The 20,824-nt window shown below is 44.5% G+C and overlaps 1 long non-coding RNA gene across 1 annotated transcript in view; it reads left to right on the forward strand.

Moving 5' to 3' along the window:
• The first annotated feature begins 299 nt into the window (after positions 1-299).
• LOC114805460 overlaps positions 300-20,824 on the forward strand; it is a 69,970-nt gene continuing 49,445 nt past the window's right edge. Inside the window, exons 1-2 of the long non-coding RNA XR_003753436.2 lie at positions 300-838; positions 4,522-4,626. This is a non-coding gene — a long non-coding RNA (uncharacterized LOC114805460). The remainder of the gene's footprint in view (positions 839-4,521; positions 4,627-20,824) is intronic.

The following is a 20,824-nucleotide window of genomic DNA, read 5'->3' on the forward strand; positions in this document are numbered from 1 at the left end:
AGAAAAAAAGGAGACAGGAAAAAGGACAGGCAAAATCAAAGGAGAGGAAAAAGCGAAGAGCATAAAAGGCAGAGAGAAAGCAAAAGAGAGGTAGAAAGGAGTGTAAATGATTGCTGAGCCTCAGCTGAGGGCGGAGGATGAGCTGAGTGGCCTCGGCCCCGCCCCCGGGATCTGGTTTCCTCGTGCTGAATTCCTCACCTCCACCCCCCCCCCCAACGGTGATGCATTGTGGAAGCCCCACCTCATAAAGAAGCCAGGAAGATACCCCCCAGAGGGTCAGCCATCTCCTTTCACTTCTAGAAGATTCTGAAAGCAGACAAGTGGGCCTCATCTAGGGGTGTGGTGGGCCCAAAGCCCCCCTGCACCAGTTTTGGCCCCTAACCATTCCCCAAATCCGCCCCGAGGGCCTGCGGAATTGGCTTCATGGCCACCAGCCTGGTCGCCCCTACGGGTTTAGGCTCGTTCTGCCCAAGCAGAGGAGAGAGGGTCAGCCTGGTGGCCCTTGGGAGGGGTCACTTGCCTGGTAGGTCACCTCTCCCCACCTCCCCATAAAGAGCCTGTGGAGCTGTGGCCTGGACTATTATCGCCTGACTGAGCTGGGAGAGGGAAATCAGTGGAGCCCAGCTAATCCAGAATATTAAGAGTACCGAAGATCATCTACAGCAACTCATTAAGCAGCAAATGATGGCAAGTGAAGTGCTATTAATATTAAATGTGCCATTTAGCTATATAGGCTGAGGCAGCACAGGAGCGGTGGACTGCGTGTCAGCTATGAACAGGAGCTGTGCAGGTGGCCCTGTGAAAAGGCCAAATGAGAAAACTCGGGAGGTCTGGCATTGTAAGTAGAACTGGATTTTAACATTCTCTGTTAATCTCTTATTGTTCAAGGACCTGGCACACCGCATCCTGTTCCCCTGGTTTGATTCAAATTCCAGAAACTGTGTCGTACCACTCTTCCCCCACTCCAAGGTCTTATTGAAGGCACATCTCCTCCAAGAGGCCTTCCAAGACTGTCCCACTTGTCCTCATCTCCCACTCCCATGTGTTGCCCTGACTTGCTGCCTTTCCTCTTCTCAACATCTCAGCCCCAAAGCATTTGTGTAGGTTTCTGTAATTTTATTTATCCCCTTGTTCTTTTCCCCCCCTCCCAGCACCAAAGCCCATATGTACATATCTGTAATCTTATCCCTTTGCTCTCCCCACCACACCCCCAGACCCAAAGCACTTGCATATATATCTGTAATTTGATTTGTACTGTTGTCTGTTTTTTCCACCCTAGATTGTGAGCTTGTTATGGGCAGGGAGTGTCACTGTTGTATTGTACTTTCCCAAACTTAGTACAGTGCTCTGCCCACAGTAAGCGTTCAAAAATTATGATTGAATGAATACCATGTGTCATCAGTGGGTTAACTAATATGGATAAGTTGGTAGAGATTTTCTGAATATCATACAATAAAGTCTGGGTTTGTTTGATGTGGTATCTGTTAGGCACTTACTGTGTGACAAGCATAGATGCTGAAGTAGAAATACATATCAGAACTCCAGGCCTCAGGCAGCTACACAATCTAGTTTGGGTGAAGAATGAAAGTGGGTCTTACCTATATTTAAAAAAACAAAATAAAAATGTCAAACATTTGTCTATTAATATGTCTCCTTCTCTAGACTGTGAGCTCATTTTGGGCAGGGAGTGTGTGGTTGTATTGTACTCTCCCAAGTGCTTAGTAAAGTGCTTTGCACAGAGTAAATGCTCAAATATGATTGAATGAATGGCCTCGTGGAAAGAGTATGGGTCTGGAAATCAGGACCTGCGTTTTAATTCAACTTTGCCAGCTCTGTGACCTTGGGCAACTCACTTCTTGTTACTTCACTTGCCTCATGGATAAAATGGGGATTGAATACCTTTTTGGACTTGCCTGGACTGTGAGCCCCATCCATGTTGGGTGGGGACTTCATTCCACATGATTGACTTGTATCTACCCTAGCGCCTAGACCAGTGCTTGACATATAGTAAGTGCTTAAATACCATTAAAAAAACCCCCAAACTCACTGTGCTAGAGGAGGGTGTTCCAAAACTGCCCTGGCCAGCATGTCTGCTGGTATTCACCTGACCACAATCTTTTTCTAGTGGAGACACTTGTGCTGGAGGGAATTAAATCACCACTAGTTGGTGGCAAACCTGCATAAACAAAGAAATCTAGAGAAATGTCATGATGCAGGGCACTAATCCCATTTCAAGTCAAACTGCACTGCAGACTTGACAGTCTGTGCTGGCATATGCAACCTAATTGCAAGTGTACTGTGACTTAATGGTTTCATGTTGCTGCTGTTCTTGGTGAAATCCTCTAAGAGACCATGGCACTAGGGATAATTGCCTGTTAGAGTTTAGGGTTCTCCTAAGCAAAAAATATAGTTCACTGCAAACCCCAAATCGACTAATTCTATCAGTGCCATTACTGCATTTACACTGCAACGACCCAATCTTCCAGACCTGCAGAAATCACAGCATGGCCTATTGGAAAGAGCACAAGGCTGGGAGTCGGGAGGCCGGGTTTCTAATCCCAGCTCCACCACCTGCCTGCTCTGGGACCTTGGAAAAGTTACTTGGCTTCCCTTTGCCTCAGTTCCCTCACCTGCAAAATGAGAATAAGATCCTTGCTGTACCTCCCTCTTAGTCTATGAGCCCTGCTTGCACAGAGACTTCGTCTATGATATGATTTTGTTTCTACCCCAGGGCTTGAAGCAGTGTGGCTCAGTGGAAAAAGCACGGGCTTTGGAGTCAGAGGTTATGGGTTTGAATCCCGGCTCTGCCACTCGTCAGCTGTGTGACTGTGGGCAAGTCACTTAACTTCTCCGTGCCTCAGTTACCTCATCTGTAAAATGGGGATTAGGACTGTGAGCCCCACGTGGGACAACCTGATTCCCCTGTGTCTACCCCAGCGCTAGAACAGTGCTTGGCACAAAGTAAGCACTTAACAAATACCAACATTATTATTATTAAAACATAGTGTCTAAACACTTTTATTCTTATTAATCTCATGCATCCCTAGGGAAAGGTCCACTATCTCAAAGCTTTGAACGTTAAAAATATTGAACAGAAAGAAACATGGATTAGGTCCTCTGGCAGTCTGCTCCACTAACCCTCTCTAGGTGGTTATCTGACCAGCCCAAGGAGCAAAATAATTATTTCCCAACTTATTTATAGGTTGTTTGGTGGGACAGAATCAAAGGCTTTACTAAAATCTAGTGTGACAGACCCTCCTAGCAATAGCTAAAATCTTATAAGAACACTGAATCTTAAACTTTAAATTGAGAAGCAGTGTGGCCTAGAAGATAGAGCATGGGACTGATGGCAAAAAAGATCTGGGTTCTATTCCCAATTCTGTCACTTGTCTGCTGTGTGATCTTGGGCGAGTCACTTAACTTCTCTGTGCCTCTTATTCAGTTCAATCATATTTACTGAGTGCTTACTGTGTGCAGAACACTGTACTAAGCGCTTAAAGTACAGCAGTAAAGACAATCCCTGCCCACCACAGGCTTACAGTCTCTCATCTGTAAAATGGAGATTAAGATGTAAACCCCATTTGGGAAATGGACTGTGCCCAACCTGATTATCTTGTAAATACCCCAGCACTAGTACAGTGCTTGGCAAGTAGTGAATGATTAACACATTTTTTTATCATCATCATCTCTACTCAGGCTGTGGTTTAACCAGAGTGGCCTCTCTCCTGCCTTGGCCTAATCTGGTGTGTTTCTGTCCCTGTGGAACTTTTTTCAAAGACCAGGAAGCATTTTGGATGTGGCTTTTTCCTAATTCCTCTCTCCATTTGGTTCTTTCTATTAATGTCCCAACTGCCCGCTAAAATTTTAGGTCATTCAAACACTAGAATTTTTGTCTCTCTTTGAGTTAAGACCCCCACCTACCCCGAAACACACCCACACCCGCACCCCATTCTCATCACTTTCCTCTGGGTTTAGCTAATTCATTTCTGACAAATCCAAATTAAAATCCTCATCAGTCAATTACCCAGCCTGTGTAAAGATATTGTACCCTTTAAGAAAGCTTTACTGGTGATTCAGGCAGGCATATGGGAGAGAGCACAAGCAGCAAGATAAGAGTGTAAAAGGGACCCACTTTTTTTTTGTGTAGTTAAATTTTGTAAATAGAAGCAACATGGCCTAGTGGAAAGACCATGGGCCTGGGAATCAGAGGGCATATCTAATTCCAGCTCTGCCAGTTGCTTGCTGTGTGACCTTGGGCAATTCATTTAACTGCTCTGTGCCCCAGTTTCCTCAGTTGTAAAATGGGGATTAAATACCTATTCTCTTTCCTACTTAGACTGTGAGGCCCATGTCTGAACTATTTACCTTGTACATATCCCAGGACTTAGAACAATGTTTGACACATAGAGCTTAACAAGTACCATAAAAGTAATTATTTGTTGTTGAGTAAAATAAGTAGTAACTGGATTTATTATCAATGACAATATGCGTATCTTAAAGTTGCCAACAAATTCTCCCTAGGAAGAACATGGTCCATGCTTGCAGATAGATAACAAGGCAGAAAACACAAGACAGGAAGATGCCCAATATGGCACCAGGCGAGAACTGAAAATGGAACACAGACTGGTGAGTAAGAAAGATTTCTCTTTTAACAGGTTGAACAACTGAAAGCACTCAAGTCATCAAAATTAATTGTTAAGATGTTTATGAGCAGAAACCCTTTAAACTTCTTTGCCTTCTTTCTGAGAGTAGTTAGTTAAGTCTGAAAGACAATCACAGGAAGATTATTGGCTTTTTCAGTACTAGCAAGAGGCAAAGTTAGTCAGAGCTTTAATCCATCAGGGTGTGAACCAAATAATTATAACCTAGTAACATAGAAATTTCAGGACTGCTGTTTGCCGATGATGGGGGGCAGGGGTAGAGAGGTTCACATTCTGTGCGAGATAATAGGCCAGGAGATGAAACATTTGCAATCTAATGGCACGGAAGAATCTGTCATAGCTGTTACTTTGGAACTTGGGCCGATTTGTCCAAATTTTGCTAAACGAAAGCTGGTTCCTTCGAAGAAAAATGCCACCTAGGAAATTTCAGACAATATTTTGTGTCATGTATGTCAGGGATTTCAGTTGGCGTCTTTTCAGGCTGTAGCAAAATCCCCCCCTCCCCCAGATCTGAATATATGCTGAAGCTGGCAGATTCCATCTCTGCCTCTGACCCAGCCTCGCTCAGTTAATTCAATCAGGACCATATGGAGCTGTCGAGTAATCTGATCATCTCGACCTAGCTCTGTATAGACAACAATCTTGGGTTGTGTGTGTGGTTTGAGGCTATGGGTCCCTCATTGGCTTTGCCAGCCACACCTGCACTCGTGGAGCCTGAAAGACAGCTATGTATCCTCACAGGCATCTCATGTCTGTCAGAATGGTAGGACTACAGCAGAGGACTATGGGAATTTCATTTGGGGACTCTCTAAGCAATAAAGGCACTTTTCTTAGTCCTGAGGAAACCATTAGTATTAGGAGGTTAGGCTTTTTGTATGCCTTCTGCTACTGTTGCTCTGAGAACCTTTCAATGTTGATGCTCTATTGGTAAGGAGTCAAGGTAAGGCTCTTCTCTATGCCTTTTGGAAATGTGCTGACCTGGTGACTTCCTGCTAGCATCTCAGTTGTTGTTTTTGATGTCCCTACTCCATGGGTTCAGACATAAGTTTTAAACCGTTTGGGGGAGCAGAGAAGAAATTTGAACCTTGATGACTTTCTAAGACAGTTCTCTTGGAGTTAGCAATCTTGACCTTTTTGGATGAATCAAGGGCTCAGACAAAGAAATCAACTACAGACTGAGAACCATTTAAATCTGGTGCACGGAAGTTTTAAAATCCTTTTGGTGAGCAAATATTGAAGTCCTTATTGAAGTATAAATATTCAAATCAATGGATGAACAGGAGCAGAAGGCTGCATCTGCAAACACAGGATACAGAGAAATATGTGAATTTTCAGTTCAGACATTGAACTGGTGGTATTGATAAGAAGTAATACTGGTCTGAATGGCTCTCATTGAATTTCACCCTATTTAAAATGGGTCGCTACCTTCAGTAAATGAGTTCTGTCCCACTCCAGAAGGAGAACTCCAGGTTCTTTCTTTGGATCTGACGGTTAACAAGCGATCAATTTCCCCCAGAAATTCTTATTGCCCCAGCCTCCTGGCCAGTAGAGGTGTTTCGGGATGTCCAGGGAAATCCCTGGCTAGGTGGCTTGGTGGACTTCCATGGGATAGTGGCTAGAGCACAGGCCTGGGAGTCAAAGGACCTGGGTTCTAATCCCCGCACTCCCACTTCTCTGCTGTGTGACCTCGAGTAAGTCACTTAACTTCTCTGTGCTTTAGTTCCATGATCTGTAAAATGGGAGCACTATGTGGGACAGGGACTGTGTCCAACCTGATTAGCTTGTATCTGCCCCAGTGTTTAGAACAGTGCCTGGCACAAAGTAAGCATTTAACAAATACCATAATAATAATTATTATTATTACTACAGAGAGTTTTGGACTGCTGTAGATGAGTTTTTGATGTAAATCTAAAGAAACAGATGATCAGGCAGGAAGGTGATTAGAACTTACCTCTGCCATAAATCACTGGCTGGGGGAATGCACAACTCTGGGAAATCGGACCGAGTCGGAAAAGGGAGCCCTGGTCACCTTTCATTCCTCAGGCTCCCCGGTCTTGAAAGGCTCTGGGAAATAGTCATAGTAGTAATAGTGCTTATTAAACACTGTGTGCAGAGCCCTGTACTAAGCACCTGGAGAGAATACACAGGTGAATACACAGGTGAGAATGGGACGCAGTCGTTCCCTCAAGGGATTCACAATCTCAAAATAAGGGGTGAGGGGACTGGTAACAGATATAAAAAGAGAGTTGAAACATCACAACATAAAGACACCCTCTGCCTCCACCTCACTGCTAGTTCCGAGGACAAGGAACATCCTGCTTTGCCCCGAGTGCTTTAGCAGAGCATATAGTACCCTGTCAACTTGAAGTATTTAGTGCTGCTGTATAGAACTGGGTGGTACTTTGTGTCTCAAGGGTCTTTGGGAGGGCCCACTGAGGCAAAGATTCAGTGTTTTCCGCTGCGGTCTTGGGGCAAGTGGGATTATTGCTGGCTCCTCAGAGTTTGACAGGGTGAAGGAATGGGTATGGGTATGGGTATGACTAGAAGCAGCGTGGCTCAGTGGAAAGAGCATGGGCTTTGGAGTCAGGGCTCATGAGTTCGAATCCCAGCTCTGCCACTTGTCGGCTGTGTGACTGTGGGCAAGTCACTTAACTTCTCTGTGCCTCAGTTCCCTCATCTGTAAAATGGGGATTAAGACTGTGAGCCCCACGTGGGACAACCTGATTCCCCTATGTCTACCCCAGCGCTTAGAACAGTGCTCGGCACATAGTAAGCGCTTAACAAATACCAACATTATTAGGGCCATTTTGGTGTCCTCCTCCAGGTGTTGGGTTGAAGTCTGGATTTGGGAAGAGTCCAGGAATAACGCCTAATCTAGGAAAGAGTAAAGCCTATTTCCTGATCCTGCGGGTATTAGGCTTTGTCTCTGGGAGCCTGAGAATAGGGGGAGAGGCAGTTAAGATCTAGGGATTAAAGTGAGCAGTGGAATAACCAGACACCGTTGCAGTGGGATCTCATTGATGCCATTTGTACACACTGGGAACCTGGGTCCTGTTCAGTTTACTCGTCTCTCAATTCCATAACTGACCCAGTCAATCTCAACAGGACATCTGATGGCAGTCTCAGGGTGGCAGAAGCACAGAGTGCTGCTGCCTCATGTGACCTGGTGACATCATGGGGTTCACCCTGTGATGACATCACATTGTGCTATGTGTGTGACAAAGGCGGGAGCACTGCCTGGGACACCTGCTAGTGTCCCCGGGCTATTTGCTTCTATCCTGGAGGGCACTGGATGCCCACTGAGACCTGGGAGGATGGAGAAGGTGCCAGGGGGTGGGAGGGGAAGTAATTAACATCACTGAGAACCTGGCAATGGTGGTGCCAGAGAGCTGCATCACCACCCACCCCATAACCCACCATGACATGCCTTTCTTGCTCACACGCTGTGGGCTAGAAATCTCGAGGCAGGGATGGTTTTACCTCAGGCAACCGCGAGCTTCTGTCTTTATTCTTCTGATTCCTGCCGTGGCCGGTGTTTCTTGCCCTCAATTCCTTGAGTTACAGAAGCCAAGGACTAGCTCTGGCCCTTGGTGACCAGCAGCCATTCTCTTTCCTGGAGGTGGGGAACCATTCCAAACAATCTTTCCTGTCAGGTACTTCTGGGGGGAGCAGTTTGGCCTAATAGAAAGAGCATGGCTCTGGGAATCAGGAGTTCCAGGTTCAAGTTCCAGCTCCTTCACTTGCCTGCTGGGTTACCTTGGGGAAGTCGCTTGACCTCTCTGAGATTAATTTTCCTTATTTGTAAAATGGGGATAGTACCTGCTCTCCCTACATCTTAGGTGGTGAGCCCCACATAGGACAGGGACCATGTCCTTTGTGATTGTCTTGTATCTACCTCAGCTCATAATAAATGCTTAATAGGCTACCAAATTATTACTATCCTGTTGGTGAATTCCACATCGCAATGGACCTGACGCTCCATCCCAGCTCTGCCACTTGTCAGCTATGTGACTGTGGGCAAGTCACTTAACTTCTCTGTGCCTCAGTTACTTCATCTGTAAAATGGGGATTAAGACTGTGAGCCCCACGTGGGACAACCTGATTCCCTTGTGTCTACCCCAGCGCTTAGAAGAGTGCTCTGCACATAATAAGCGCTTAACAAATACCAACATTATTATTATTATTATTATTATTATTATTATTCAGGGCCTCTAGGAGGCACATTGAATACTGCTGGCAACTCTCCATTAGCCTCTCTTTAGGAATCACTAGCCCCACATTCCCCATAGGTTCCTAAGCACCAGTCGGGAATACCAGTAGCCAGGCTTCTTTCTGAACACAAATAAGGTTGTTCAGTCTGAAATTAGTTTCTTTTTGACAGATGGTTTGTTGCGATACACCGGTAGGATGGGTAGTCCTCTTTAATGATCGGCCAGCAGAAACTCATCCAGAATCTTTGACGTAATAAATTGTTTTTGTTTCTATAAGAAGACCGTTGAACTCCCGGTAAAGGCCACGATGCCCTCTAATGCTTCCTCCATGGGTGAGATGAAACCAGAGAGGAGAGCAAGAAACAAACACCGAACATCTTTCTTTTGAATGGCTCCTTAAAAAAATTACCTTAAACACAGGTCTCCTCTTATCCCTCCTTGCTGTATAAACTACTCACAGCTTTGAGATTGGATTTCCCGGCTTCTTGCTGGAGGTATTGTAAATTGTGGAAGAGGCTAAATTGTTTTCTGTAGCTGTTTTAATCATTTTGGTGACACATTGATTGATTTCTTTAGCACTTCAGTGTAATGGAGGAGTCTTCCCTCTCCCAGGTGACAGAGGTAGACTGGGACCCCAAGCCGCCCATTGTGAGCCCTTTGTCACCAAGCTACTGCTCTTTTTTTTTTGTGGTATCTGTTAATTGGTTATTATGTATCAATCACTGTACTAAGCACTGGGGTAGATACAAAACAGGTTGGAAAATAGTCAATGTCACACATGGGGCTCACAGTCTTAGTCCCCGTTTTACAGATGAGGTTGCTGAGGCACAGAGAAATGAAGTGTCTTGCCTAAGTACTTGCCACAGTAGATAAGTGGTAGAGCTGGAATTAGAACCCAGGTCCTCTGACTCCAAGGCCTATGTTCTAATCACTAGGAAACATGGCTTCTCTTCTAAAGGAGAAGTCAAGAGGAAATAGCTGTCTTCATTCCTTACTATTTTCTACTTGTGTGGAATTAGGCTCCTCCACCAATCCATCATTTGCCCCAGACTTCCATTTTGACCCCTAAATGAGGCAAACCATGATGGGCCATTTGGGTTTCTTCGGTGAGAGAGAAGCTTCATTGCTTAGAATGTTAATGGGCTTACTGATTGCTGATCTGGGAGTAGATGCCTTGTTTCACATCCCTGTTCTAAACCTTTTCCTTTTTTAAAAAAAACACAATAAAACAAAAGCAACTCCCAGTTCAGATTGTCCTTATTAATGGTACATTCAGATTGTGGCCCGTTGCCTGACTCATTGGCCAAGAGTAGAGGGCTTGAATGGCATCAGGAAATGGAAATTGCCAGGAATCTATTTATGGCTGCTGTTCATACTCCAAGATACCGCTGATCAAGATTCATATTGCAGGAAATATGCTTTGTGCTTCAGTAGTCTTCCCCCAAACCCTGAGTACAGTGTCTGGTGCTCACTGGAACTCAATAAATACCATTACTTCTACTGATGGTGGAAATCATCTATGGCCAGGGATAGGACAGAATATAGATGATTATCCCATCTTATGAGGCTCTTAATACTTCTCTGATCAGACCCTATCTCGCCAACCACAGGACATAAGTGGTCTTGTCCCCTTTCCTGTCGTTTCTGCATCTCGTTCCTGCCATGAACGAGTAGCAGATTTATTCCTGTTTTCTGACAGAAGCAAAAACCCCTTGGCAAGGAAGTTCCCCCTGAGTCAGCTTTTTCAAAGACAATTTCATCTGGCACATCCATGCTGGGTGTTGGCTTGATTAATTTGTGCACCTGCGGCTGATGGCTTTGAACAGCTCCCCCTCCAGATGGCTCTCTGCTGTCTGTGTAACTTACCAGGGAAAAATGCCCATCGCTAGCCTGTCTCTGAGGCTGAGGATGTCTCCGCGAAGGATCCGAGCAGCTGAACTACCCCAGCTGTCTGAGAATCTGGAAAAGACCAATCAGCTCATCAGCTGCCCCAGTGGTTCTGAAGAGAACTGTTCCTGAGCCTAAAGAGATTCTTTCGATAGTATTTATTGAGCGCTTACTATGTGAAGAGCACTGTACTAAGTGCTTGGAATGTACAGTTCGGCAACAGATAGAGACAATCCCGGACCATTGACGGGCTTACAGTCTAATCGGGGGAGACAGATGGACAAAAACCAGACAACTTAATCACGCTAAGTAGAATCAAGGGGATGTACACCTCATTAACAAAATAAATAGGGTAATAAAAATATATACAAAATGACTCTGCTTCCTCTTAGGCAAGGGGAAGTTGGGTAATAGTAATAATAATAACTGTGGTATCTGTTAGCACTTACTCTATCAAGCAGTGTTCTAAGCAGTGGGGAAGATACAAGTTAATCAGGTCGGACACAGTCCCTGTGCCACACAGGGCTCACAGTCTAAGTAGGAGGGAGAACAGGTATTATATCCCCACTTTACGGACATGGTAACTGAGGTGCCGAGAAGCTAAGTGACTTGTCCAAGGCCACACAGCGGGCAAGTGACAGAGCCGGGATAAGTATCGAGGTCCTCTGATTCCCAAGTCTTTGCTCTTTCCCCTAGACCACACTGCTTCCCAAGCAGCACACATTTCCCTGCTCCTCAAAACCCTCCCCTGGCTTCCCACATCAAGCAAGGGGCTCCACCAACCGACCCAACCCTATGTATCAGCTATCTTCATTCGCTACTCACCACCCCCTCTCTTGTTCCCCCAAACTAGTTTTGTAATTGAATCTCATTCTCAACTCTCACCTCCATACCCTCACTTAGGTGCATTGGCTGGTTAAGAATTCCCACCCATTCCCTGCCCCAAATCCATCGGATTACAGTCATCCTCTACAGTCAAAGCCTTCCTAAAAGCCCACTTCCTCCCACATTCCTGATTAAATTCCCAGCATCCCAATTTATAGAAACCCATGCACCATCTCAAACATTTAGGAAGTTACTTGCACCCAGCCTCAGCTTTAATGAATGTACACTCATTATTTATTTTGACTATTGTTTATAAATATTTTAAGTCTGTCTTCCTCAGTAGACTGTAAGTCCCTTGTGGCGGGGGATGTGCTGCTTGTTTCATTCTTTCCAAGTGCTTAGTTCAGCACATTAGTCTGTGGGCACTCAATAAATGATTACTACTGTCCTTTGGGGTTCAAAGATGAAAAGGTGTTAGGCATTGCACTCAGTCAATGCCCTGTCTACTTCCCTCATTTTGCAAAGGAGGTGGAGGAGAAAACAAGAGTTCCAGTCCTTAGAGGGCCCTTGGAGACCATTGCTGGAGGTGTCTTGTAATTGAATTTTCCATCCTCCTCTGAGTGGCTTTTGCTTTGCTCCAGTTGTTTTAAGCAGAGACCTGATTTTATTTGGGAAGGGCTAGTTCACCATACAGTCTCTTGGGGGGAAAATATACCTAGGAGAATTGAAGATGGCTCGTTTTACTAACTGCTTCAAAGTCTGCAATGATTTTTCCTTTTTGGTGTGCGTGGGGAGTGTGGGCATTCAGGCTATAGTTGGTCCAACAGAGAAGAAGCTTACTAAACCCTCTTTCATCATATCCCCGTCTTTACCATTTCCCACAACACCATGTGGATCATTTAATTCAGCGCTACCCAACAAGCACCCCTTAAGATAAATCATGGAAAATGTGACCCTCATGTTATAAAGAAGCTTTTATCTGGCACAGTCCTAATAGTCAAAATGGTCAAGAAGCCTTTTAATCAGAGACATTGGTTGCGAGCCAGCCTAACTAGAGAAAATGACCTTTCAGTGGTCATCCATGAAGCTTCTTTGAAGAATCAAACTCAAGAACTGTTTATTTGGCTCTGTGCAACTGGATTTTCCTTCTTGCTCATAATGGCATAATAATTTTCAGTACGATAGCTCCTTATTTTTTTCCCCTCACATTTTTTCCCACAATCATTTCAGGAGTGAGTTCAGTATTAGTTTAGAACTTTGTCCTTCTCCTTCTCCAATTGAATGCTATAAGAATAAATCTGACTCCCCCAAATCTAGTTGAGATGAGAGATGAGCCCTGTAGTCTTAACACCCTCTATCACAACCCACTGACAATACGATGGATGGGTGAAGTCTTTGAGCTAAATCTGGCTCCCAGCTCTTTATAAAAGGCAGGCAGGCACCTTGTGGTATCCCAGGGAAGGTGTTGCAAGTGGTGTTTTTGAGCTTTGATAACACTAGCACAAGCAGAAAAGTGTTGGAGGAAAAATCATATTAAGAGTATTTCAGAAGGCATGAAAAAATAAAAGTCAATTTTGAGGTACCCACAATTCAGTCTTAATATTTTAGCTGAGCAGTAAAATGATTCACGGATGTTGTTTCACTTTGTCACTTGGCTCTGCAGCTCAATCGTTATCCCCCAAAAGGCTAAGTGAGTCTAGCAAATATTTTTCAAGAAAGCATTAGCTCCTCAGGCCTCTTTAACTCGGTTCCACGGGGCTTGCTCACCTCTCAAACCTTAAAGGTGAAACCCTCCAGTCTCCCCTGACAAGTCTCTGAGCCGGTCATTGCGGTGCCTGTTAGATGCTCCGTACCACAACCCCTTCAACCACTTCTCCTCGCCCTTCCACTTCCCAACTTCCCTTCTGCCAATGCCGGATAAGTGTTCTCTGTAACTTTACATCTCATGACACCCTCCCTCCATGGAGAAGGCCAAGTCCAAGGTGCGTCTCCTTTGAGCAGTGGAGCTCACAGGTTGTGATCAACTGCGAATTTCTGCCCACTCCTCCACCTCAGCGGTGCCTACTTGTGTCCCTCCCTTCCCATCCAAACAGCAATCACCCTGACTCAAGCCCTTGTTGCGATAATAATTGTGGACTCTGTTCCCACCCTCTCTTCTTCTTCAGTCTGTATTTGACGCTACTGCCCAGCTCATCTTCCTGCCACAACACTTGTCTCTGCATAATCTGAAGCCTCCAGTCATGGCCCATTTCTCTTCCTTGTTTATCACTCAAAAACTCTTTAGCATTGGCTTCAAGACTCCAGCGCTCTCCATTCTATTTATCAGCTCTCCCCAGCTCACAGTCGCTCAGTGATATTCGTTGAGCACTGACTGTGTGCAGAGCACTGCACTAAGCATTTGGGAGTGTACAACACAGTAGAGTTGGTAGACCCTTGCCTTCAAGGAGCTTAAAGGCTAGTAACTAGCACTCCTGGCTTCTCCCAAGCCTTTCTTCTGGTGGTTCTTTGCTCTCAACTCCCCGGTCTCTCAACTCCCCAGTATTTCCCTGGCCTGGAACTCCCTTCCTGTCCATATCAGACCATAACTCTCCCTGTGTTCAGAGCTCTCCTCAAATTCCACCTCTTCCATGAAGCCTTCTCCACTTAATTCTCAGCGTGCCGAGTATTACCAACCCAACAGTCTCCCTTAGCACTTAGACATTAATCCATGACCTCAGCACTATAGCTGCCCTATTCAGGGAAAAGCCTGCATTAAGGAAAACTGATACTGGACACACGCGTGTGACTGACCAAAGTATTTTTCTTTCAACACTGCCTCATGCTGGATCTAAACAGGCTCATTTTATCAGAAATACATTCCCTATTTTTTTTAAAATAGCCAAAATGTGGAAACAGGGCAGAATCGAATGTATATGTTGATCCAATTATTTATTCTGTTGAAGTCTACTTAGAAGAGGGGCTTGGAAGGAGCCAAGAGTGCAAGTCACTAGACTGTATACTCTTTGAGGTCTGGCATTGGATTTACCAACCCGATTACATTCAAGGAATGTAGAATCCAGTGGGGGAAACAGACCCTGAAGTAAATTATCGGTAGGGGGAAACACCAGTTTAAAGATATACATATACAAAAATGCGATGGGGGGAGGGTGTAACGTGATTGCCCGAGTGCTTAGGGGGCGAAGACTTATGCAGAGATGATGCAGTGAGGTAGGGAAGGCCTCCTAAAGGAGATCTGATTTTAGGAGGGATTTGAAGATGGGGAGAGCAGGAATCTGCCTGGAATGGAGAGGGAGGGAGATAGAGGCAGGAGAGAGAGTGTAAGCAAGAGGGTGAGAGATACAAAAACATTAGCAGTATACACCAGGAACTCTTCTGGATGGATCTGCAGAATTCCAGTTTACTTATGACTCCAGCTAGCTAATGGCCACAAAATGCTAATGTTATTGCTGGATGCATCATGCTGCCTCTGTAAATTATTTCAGCTCCCGTCTGTTGATGGTGTTTGGGTAAACTAAAGTGCCAGTCGAACGGGATTTGTTGTGTTGTTCAACCACAAAAAATATGCTGTAAGTAGGAGTTCTGTATCCTGGAGCGTCTAATTAGGAAAACATAACAGCGGTCTATGTAAATGCTTCCCAAGGAACCACATCTGCGCTACATTCATCAAATGCATATTAAGGATGTGCCGGTTTGGTAGTCGGGAAAACTACGTATCAATCATTAAAGCACTTGAAGCCTTCCTGGTGTATAAAAAGAACCACCCTTTTTGGTTGGTCTATCTTTAAACTCATTAAATGAATGCCTGCTATCCGATGCGGAAGGGAGTGCAGCTTGATGTGTTTCCATGGGACAAAACGGATCCCCAAAGGAGGCTGGCACCACCCGGTTGCAAAGGACATTAGCCCACCTCCACTAGTCGAGATTTGGGACCCAGGCCACTCCCACACTTTGGGTGTGTTGCAGTGGGGAAGCTCTTGGAGGAGATGGACTGTCTCCCTGCACCAATTCATTCCCAGTTGCCCTGCCAGGTTGAAGCACAGTCTGAGGCTTTGTACAGCTGGGTCCTTAAAATGTTTCCTCTGTTCTCCATCCTTCCGGATTCCCAAATTCAGCTCACCGTTTGGGCAGCCTGCTGTCACCCGTTCTCTTCAGGGATCCCACCCAGCAGAGCTGTGTGGTGATGAGCAGGGAAGAATTCTCCAGCCCGGGAGGGAAGACAGCAGTGTGACCATCCTGGGCTCCGCTAGAAGCATTTACCGCTTGTCTTTGTTTATGCATGGGTGATGGTAGATCTCTAAGTCTCATCCTAACCAGATCATTCATTCTTTTCAAAAATGAAGTTCCTCATGTTTATTCCTCCCTCGTTTTTCCCTAGACCCTAATGCCGAGAAACTTGTTTTCCTGTGTGCAAATACTGTAAGATTCATAAGGCAGAAGCATCACAGAAGAGGACTGAATACTGGCTTGTCATTCTGGCACTTCCATATGCAGCATTTTCCCTCCTCATTAATATGGTTCCTCAAAACCCTAAGGCGCTCGGGGACAAAATCAGTCATAATGGGTACTTAGCGAGGCTCAGAGGAAAGAGAACCTGGGTAGAGGAACTGATTAGGGGGTAGTCATTTGTGAGGGGCCGCTTGCCCCTTTTTGTTCCTGCTGGTAACAACAATAATAATTGTAACTGAGAAGCAGCACTATAGCTTCCTTATTCAGGCAAAATCCTCAATAGAGCACGGGCCTGGGAGTCAGAAGGACTTGGGTTCTAATCCCGGCTCTGCCAGTGGCTTGCTGTTTGACCTTGGGCAAGTCACTTAACTTCTCTGTGCCTCAGTTTCCTCAGCTGTAAAATGAGGATATCTGTGCTCCCTCCTTAGACTGAGTCCCTTGGTGGGACAGGGACTGTGAACAACCTAATTAACTTGTACCTTCCCCAATGCTTAGAACAGTGTTTGAATCATAGGAAACGTTTAACAAATACCATAAAAAATTGTGGTATTGGTTAAGTGCTTACTATGTGCCAAACACTGGACTGAATGCTAGAGTAGATTCAAGATCATAAGGTTGGACACATGGAGTTTCCACAGGGGTTCATGGTTTAGTCATTTTACAGATAAGAAAACTGAGGCCCAGAGATATCAAGTGACTTGTCCAAGGAAACACAACAGGCAAGGGGCAGAGCTGGGGTTAGACCCAGATGCTCTGACTTCCACTGGTCCATCACGTTGCTTCTCTTAAGAAGCACTTAATAACTGCCACTGGTGTTATTATATGGTAATTCAAGATCAATGGAAAGGAAATTATATAAAATATATGTGGTGAATTTGCCCCATTTAACTAATCTTCAACTGCATTATTAACTGGTATTTACTAAGTGCCTCTTGAATGTGAAGATGTAAACTGAGTGCTTGGGAGAGTACAACTATAGTAAGACAGATGATCACTACTCTCCAGGAATTTATGATCTAATGGGGTGTAGAGACAGCCGCATATTTACAAAGAATTTTAAATGTATAAGATTTTTGTCAGGCACTGTATTTTCTTTTCAGTAGGGTGATTGTACATCCTTGTTTGGCAGAGACAGTCACTGGGGCAGTATTAGAAAAAAGAAATACCCCAGGTAAGCCAGTCACCCTGCCTGGAACCAATCTCCTATTCACTTTACATAATTCAGTGTTCAAGTCAAGGAAGTCAGCTTCTTAGTACCTGCTCAGCTTTCTGTTGTTTTCTCCTAGATGCTTACTACCGTGCTCTGAAACCAGCAGTAGCTCAATATAAATTATTGACTTAGATTTTATAACATTTTGGGACGTGTGGTGCAGACAGCTCTTAACGTTAAAGGGATTTAATCCATTTTCCCGATCCCTCTCTTCACCTGTTCTCCCACCACTATCTTAACAGAATAAAATAAATCGTTAAATCAAGTGCAGCATTGGTAGAAAGAGTATAGACTTTGGAGTCAGTTCTCATCCCAGCTCTGCCACTTACCCAGTGTGTGATCCTGGGTAAGTCACTTCACTGTGCCTCAGTTCCCTCATCTGCAAAATGGGGATTGAGTACTTGTTCTCCCTCCTACTTAGATTGTGATCTCCATTTGGGGCCTAGTAATCTTGTATCTCTCCAGCGCTTAGTACAGTGCTTGGCATATAGTAAGCACTAAACAAATACCACAAGTATTGTCATTACCCATAATCACTGAAAACCAGGGTCATTACAAAACAAACACAAATTTGTGGTCCAAAATGCACATTTTAAAAAAATAACAGCTCTCAATTCTGATAAACAAACGAATGATGCTCATAATTCTCTAACTTTTCCCTACCCTAATTCCTCAATTGGTTATTCTCCCACAGTACTGACGGGAAACCTGGAAAAAGTTTTAAGGAAGCCTCATTTGGAAATCACCAATGTTCTGTTTGTAGAACAAATGGGGTTTTAATAGCTTAGGCTGTCCTTTGAATATTCATGCTAATAGGCATTTTCCATTTCGAAAATAACCATGTAGTAACCGAGAACGCTGATTAAATCTAACTGCAGGTGTTGATGAGAGTAATTTACACTGATTCTGGGCTAGATGGAGCAAATCACCACATCCTGGAGGGAAATGAATGAATGAATCGATCAAAAGGTATTTATTGAGCACTTACGGTGTGCAGAGCCCTGTACTCCTGAGTGCAGTGCAGTAATGATGGTATTTAAGTGCTTATTATCTGTCAAGCACTGTTCTAAGCAGTAGAGTTGGTCATGATCCCTGCCCTCAAGGAGATCTCAATCTATCAAGTCATCCTTTCTCCTCCGTCTCTTAGAAATGCCCACCCTCTCTGGAGAATCAGTGTGGTCTAGTAAAAAGGGCATGGGCCTGGGAGTCAGAGGACCTGGATTCTGACCCTAGCTATGCCACTTGGCTGCTGTGTGGTCTTAGGAGTCACTTAACTTGTCTGTATCTCAGTTTCTTCCTCTGTAAGATGGGGAATCAATATCTATTCTCCCTCTTAGACTGTGAACTCCTTGTGGGACGGGGAGTCTGTCTAACACGATGATCTTGTATTGGCACATAGTAAGCACTTAAATATTGTGAATATTAGTACTCTCCTCTGTATCTTCTGAACTTGGCGGGGGAGGTCTTTTAAGGGTATTACTGATTCTGTTCCAATCTGGCAATGCTCTGTGTCTGTGGACCGTCACCCAGTTATCAATGATGTAGTCCCAGAAAGGAAAGCTCTATTTAAGGATAAGGATACTTATGCCCTCAGTTCCACTATGAACTGTTTATTTATGGATAGAACTCATTTAGGGAAATTCAGGTGTGTTCCTCTGAAAATGTGAGAATGTTTAGTCTCGGGGGCCGTGTTGTGGGGGAGGCTGCTTGTTCTTGAGAGCATGTGCTTGGCTTTGGAACAACAGGTGCCTACTACAGCATTCATTTTCTTTACCTTGAGGTCATGCAATACTCCAGGCTTGGTGCTTATAGGAGAACCGAGTTATCCAGCGAGAACACTCACCCTAGAAGCATTCTAGTAGTTAGGGAAGGGAAGTGAAAATGAGCTCTCGATGACAGTTTAAGTTTGTCCTCGTCAGAGGCTCACTGACTGGCCAAAATCTGTCCCTTTACGTGTGCAGTGTAGCCTCTTAGCACTTAGTGACATAATAATAATAATAATTGTGGTATTTAAGCACTTACTATGTGCCAAGCAGAGGTTGGGAGATACTTCCTCACTATTTCCTGGTGCCTGTGTTTTGAAAGTATTATAGTTCTTCAGAGAGTGAGCCAGGCTCCTTATTTGTTTGGGTTTCCAAGCCAGAAAGGGACAGACTGCCTGGAGGGCTGTTCCAGTGAATTGACCATTTAGAATAATAATAATAATAACAATAATAATAGTGTTAAGCACTTACTATGTGCCAAACACTGTATTAAGCACTGGGATTGATACAAGATAATCAAGTCTGACAGAGTCCCTGTCCTACATGGGGTTCACAGTGTAAGGGAGTATGAGCCTCCCCTCCCTTCAAGTGTAAGTTCTTTGTGGGCTGGGAGTAAATCTTGTGCTTCTCTAATGGTTTCCCAAACACTTAGCACAGTACATTGTGCCCAGTGAGTGCTCAAAAAATACCATAGCTACAATCACATCATTCAGAGATATCCCCAGAAGCCTGTGAAGCAAGAGACTACTCTTAGTGAGCTTAATAAATAAGAAACAATAAGGGCACACAGCAAGGAGGCTAATGGCTATTTAAAGATTAGGCATGCTTCTTTTAAGAAGATAATGAAATGGTTTCATTTCAAGCACAGACTTTAAATGCAGTAATTCATGCCTTGTTGGCTTAATCCTCCTGAAGGGATTGATATAATCAGCTCAAAGAAAGATCAACCACGAGTGCCCAAATAAACACAAGCCGCCGTTCACAGAATGATACCATACTAAGTTATGGCCAGGTCATCATGTCAGGAAAGTAAAAGAAAAAAAAAATAAAGAAAAATCAAATAGGTGCATGGACTAGGGAAGGGGCATTCTAAAAGGAAGAGCCAACTGAACTAGGAAAACCTTTCTGTATTAGTCTGCAGAGCATCAGGTGGAGGGGAGAGTCGGTCATTTGACCCATATAGTCAATCAATCAATAGTAGTACTTACTGAATGCTTACTCCACTAAGAGCACTGTTCTAAGTGCTTGAGGAGAGCAGATAGAGTAGGTCGACATGATCTCTACTCTCCTGGGGCTTACAATCTAGCCAGGGAGATGGACACCATAAGGGAGGGAGAAGGAAGAGAGTTTAAAGATATGTTTGTAAGTGCTGTGTGGGGAGGGAATAAGGGGAGTATCCAAGGCCTTAGGGGATGAGGATTCAAGAACACAGGTGTTGCAGGAGTTTAGGAAAATAGGGTAGGGAGTGAGAGATTAGTCAGGGAAGGCCTCCCAGCGGAAGTATGATTTTTAGAAGTGCTTTGAAGATGGAGAGTGATGATCTAGATAGATCCAATAGGCCAGCAAAATGGCTCATTCAAGGCCCACATAAGATATTTTGGGTCAGACGGATATGACTTGGCTGCCTAGCGTGATCAAATTTAACCTGCCCCCACATCTCTACTTAACTTTGCACTACAGGATGCAGGCAGTGAAGCGTTTGTTTTAAGTTGATCTTCTGTAGCCAGGGGGTACACTCCCTGACCGTTTGGTGCCAGTTCAATGGAGAAATCCCCCTGCCCACATCTCCCAGTCATTAAAAAGGTGGACCGCTGCCTCAAC

This window comes from Ornithorhynchus anatinus, chromosome 18 (genome assembly GCF_004115215.2).
Source record: "Ornithorhynchus anatinus isolate Pmale09 chromosome 18, mOrnAna1.pri.v4, whole genome shotgun sequence".
In the NCBI taxonomy this organism is placed as follows: domain Eukaryota; kingdom Metazoa; phylum Chordata; class Mammalia; order Monotremata; family Ornithorhynchidae; genus Ornithorhynchus; species Ornithorhynchus anatinus.